The following is a 4,870-nucleotide window of genomic DNA, read 5'->3' on the forward strand; positions in this document are numbered from 1 at the left end:
TTGTCATGGCATACTGTACAAGTTCTTTACAAGGGTATATACACTTTCACCACAACTGTATATTACACATATTACATTACAGGCCTGGTGTTTTCTGAAACCCATCATTATCATTACAATGCAGACACCAACATACTGTACGAGATACAGTTCAATGAGCACTCAGTGTGAAACTAATGAGTTTTCAGGCTACCAGTTAACTTCTTGATCTCATTATAGACGAAATACGACAGTGCATTTCCTTCAATTATATGAAGTGTTTACATTCCAGATATCCAACACTTCACTGAATCATACATGCACTTAAATCTCATGTTTAGTTAGAGAGATGTTTGTCTATGCTACTACGTGGGGATGTTATTATTGAGCAAAGATATGGTTACAGTGCAACTATCCTGTTTGACAGTATACTGTACATTGTCAGTCTTGTTGACATTCATGTAGGCTTGGTGCTAGTCAAAACGTATAGGTTAGGGTTAGGATAGTGCTCAGGTCAAATTCGTTTTTTCCTCTAATTATTAGAGGTGTAACTTTCTTGAGCTTTAGCTCCCCCTACTGGTTAAATGGCACCACTATATTCTCAGGCAGACTGCACGTCATCTTTTGTGTTAGAAGGTATAGCGAGCAATTCATATTCCCATTATTCACACAGCTTCTCTAAACGCAAAACTTGCCTCAGGGTGTTCACTTCTGAATGTTTATACTGTTCTGAGTATCATTAAAATACATTAGTAATAACAAAAACGTGTCTACTGACCAAAGGTATTAATGGAATTGTAATGTTTGTCATGTTATTGTGCTGTCATCCAATTATCTTTAAGTTTTTTTGTTGTATATTTTATTGTTAGAACAAAGATGTTTATATCGTTGAAAATTAATTTAAAAAGAGCTATTCCATTACATTAGCTTTAATGTAATCCTTTAATTTATCAAAAAGTACACGTTCACATCATATGACTTAATCTCGCTGAAATTACCTTCATGTGAAGATATTATCAAATTAACTGATAATGTAATTGATTGACTTCACCGCCACTGTGTTTAGCAGGTAACTGATTTGCCACTAGATGTCACTCTTGGATTAATAGTACAGTAATCCCTACAGTAAAAATCTAAAACAGACATGGGTAGGCCTACATGTGGTACAGAAAAGTTGAATCACTCACCAACATTAAATTGAATAAATATAAGGTAGTTGCAAAGGTTGTCAAACATACATGAATATAAATTATTGTGCTGTGGGCTGGTGTATGCCTAATTACTGTAACCTACTTTGGCTGTAAGTGTAATTGCCATGTCAAATTGTAGTGCAGTGTCTCTAAAAAGGGAGAGAACGAATGCTTTCCTCACTCGCCACTGGAAATGTGGGTGGAATCCATGTCAGATGAATTCAAACAAATCTTCAAACACATCCTGAGTATGAACAGAGGGCCTATTATAAACCTTACCCTATTTGGAGAGAAACAGTCAAGTGAGCACTTCTGAGAACACATCTAACTTACCTCACCCATTTGAATGGGCAGGCTGTAGGCTAAATAACTAGTGACCAAATGTAGGTTAATATGTTTCCTTGTTTTAGTCGAGTACTACCCTTAAACCAGCAACTTGTCAGAAGTATTTAGAGCAATGGAGATGCTTGGGCTACTCGTGCAACGACAGCAACGCTGCTTCCAGCGTTTCCTGCAGTTTGAGAGCAGTGGCTTTTCCAAGAGCTGTGTGCAGCAGGTCCTCCCACTCCCCACCCCGCCATCACCCCAGGGGGACCTAAACACATCTCTATATTTAGATATTCTGCATCGCTGCTTCTCATATCGACTTGACAGATGAGCACATACTGTAGCCTACATATAAAACACTTTCTGTTCACACGTGCGCTTTCATACATAAATGTGTTCTAAGGGATTCTAAGGGAACAGCCCATAAGAACACAAACGGAAAAGATAAGTGATAGATTTGTGAAAATAGAGGAACTTCGTGGTAAGAGTCAGTGGCCTTTTCTTATTGAGACTGACTCACTTTTAGATCAAACTGAAACCATCAATAGTAGCCTATGGATGGCCACAGCACCAATGTTTGCATCAGTGTCTATTATGATATCCTAAGAGACTGTCTGACATAGGCTACCTTCTTGGCTAAGGGCTATTTGATTTGAAAACAAAAAACAAACAAAAAACGAAAAACAAAATGTCAGAAATGTTTCCACTGTGGTTATATAACAGAGGCAGTAGTTGGTATGGTATGGACGTTCTTGCCATCAGCCTAGGACTAACTGCATTGCTTCCTGTTTGAGTCTCTATTGGTACCAGCCAGACTCCGAGAAGAGGTTGGTACCTCCACCCCTCATTCGTCAAAATAGCTGAGAGCAGACGTGAGGCTGATGTCTATTGGACGAAAGAGCTGCCATTCAGCCGAGGGCAGTTTAAAGCCTCCCTATAGGCTCGATTAGACCAGCTGGGTTGCAGAGGAGTCGTGAGCCGCGAGATGAGGGAAAGGGGGCCGTGACCATTGCAACGCTCGATCTCTTTCCGGCAGCATCTTTTTTAAACTCTATAGAAATTAGAACAAGAAACATTCTATATTAGAATAAGCAACATTCGGTATCGTCAAAGACTGAGTTGAAGCCATGCCGGACAGCAAGAAGTTCATCGAGAATCTCTCCGGTGCTGGGAAATGCATCGGGGTTCTGACAAGTGGAGGGGATGCTCAAGGTATCATCCTTACTTTGACACAAGTGGATTGTATCTTGATAATGAATATTGAATCAAACGGATTAGTACTCGAGTCAGACTGTCCTGGTAATTGTAAATGTAGCAAAGCCATCATATCACACTCATTATCAAGTTCAAGATTATAAGGTCAAATTCACGTAGGCCTACACCGGACAGCCCACATGCAGGGTCGATCAAATATATGCAACAGATGACGTGCTTCTTTTAGAAGGACCTACATTTGAGCTTTTCTTCTATCAAGAGACATTTACATTTCAACAACAATTTTAAAAAGTAGCCATCGCCATGAACATTTTGCTGCCGTCTTTCTACGTGTTCGGGTTGAATGGATTTGGATAAATACTGTAGTTGGGACACATGCACAATTAACCGGTTAAAACGCTGCAATAGTCGATGTCATATTATGCACGTAAGAGGAAACCTGCATTGCGTAATTCATTCAACTAGATTCTCTATCGCATCTCAGTGCATGAGAACAGACTCTCACATTCATGGGTTCTGCAGTGCGTCGTTGACAGTCGATGCTACACGTTCTGACATTGCCTTGCTCTCAAAAACATTTTTATAAGCCTACATGTAAACTACTGGCTATAGTGAACATAAGAATATACAGTAACCAATAAAATTAAAATACTCAGTATTTGTAAAGAGTAATTACACAATTTAAATCGCGACCTTAATGTTGTCCTGGTCGAAAGGATTAGTGTCCTACGGCGTTAAAGTACGTGTCTGTGGAACTCATGATGGAGAAGGACGTGTGTACGTGAGGAGCGGCAAGTAGGTTTGGCTCTGTGCGTCATACAGGAAACCTCTCAGAACAGTTGGGTCGGCCTAGCAGCAGTGGCTTGGTGATTCAGTTGTCCTCTACAGGCGCACTGCTCTATTATTACAAGGTATTATTACTAGGCAGTAGACTTCATTACGCGCTCTTGGCACTGCCACAGACGTGCCAATTGGGTGTGGTCTTAATCGTGGCATCCAATGTTTCCTGTGTGTCATCAAAGTATGCAGTGTCGCCTGTAGAAAGGGGGGGGAGGCAGACTGAAAAGGCTTAGAAAAGATTAGAATAACTGGGGGTACATACCCACTTGTGTTTCAGGGTAAAGACGAATATTCAATCTTTTTCTAGTAAGATAATATGATACCATTTTGCACAGTCCTCCAAGTGCTTTGATTTAGCTTTGTACTTTATGTGACCTTGTTTTCCTGAAAAAGAATAGGCTTGGAGGAAGAGGTCTCACATGACGTGACTATTCTACAAACACACCTCAGCTACCACCTGTAGGCATCATTCACCAATTATAACCCAGCCACTCTTGTATGTGCGTTCTTGGAGCAGTGTTCAGGGAAGACTGAACACATCGTCTGGTTCAAATCCTTTGTATTATGTTCCCTCGTCTGATGAATGGTCACCTAGCAACACTTCTTGGCACCAGCAGAGAAGCTTTCACTGCTTGTTAGGCAGAAGGTAGCCTGCAACCAGATCTGGGCGCAAACGATTCGGTCCCCAGCCAGGAAGACACTGTGGTCGATGGGGTGTTTTGGTCGTAGAGCGGGCCTGAACTCTGGTCGGGGGCCCAACAAGCTCCTGAAGCGGGACAGTGACTCCCAGCATACTGCCTGGCCCCTCCCACGTGTCCTGGAGAGCCTGTGAAAGGCGGTGTTGTGTGGTGTTTGGGGTGGAAGGGCATTTGACCCAATATGGTGCAGAGCAATGGCATGCGGATGGCATGCGGCCTACATATTTTATGGGGGGGGGGGGGGGGGGGAGTCCTTTTGGGCCCTCTTTTGGTAAAAAAACGAGCAGCAGTAAGAAGACAGTGGTCTTCATTTGATGCTTTTATACGACGATGTTTGTTCTGACAGACCATAGATTTACACACTATGAGAGGGGAATATATGGGGTATTGAAACATTCAACATTGCTCCTTTAGTGCTCAAATCCACCCCAAAACACCTTCAGGGTTCATATAACATTGAAGTTCAACTTCAGGACTCATATCACATTCAAGTTCAACTTCAGGATTCATATCACACTCCCCGTGCTGGCGCGTGCTATTTAATGTCTTGAGTTCCTTGTTTGTACACAAAGCTTCCCAGGGTCATGTTACCTGTTCTGCTTCTTCTGTGTTTTCCCTCAG

Source organism: Borostomias antarcticus (assembly GCF_949987555.1).
Source record: "Borostomias antarcticus genome assembly, chromosome: 24".
Lineage (NCBI taxonomy): Eukaryota > Metazoa > Chordata > Actinopteri > Stomiiformes > Stomiidae > Borostomias > Borostomias antarcticus.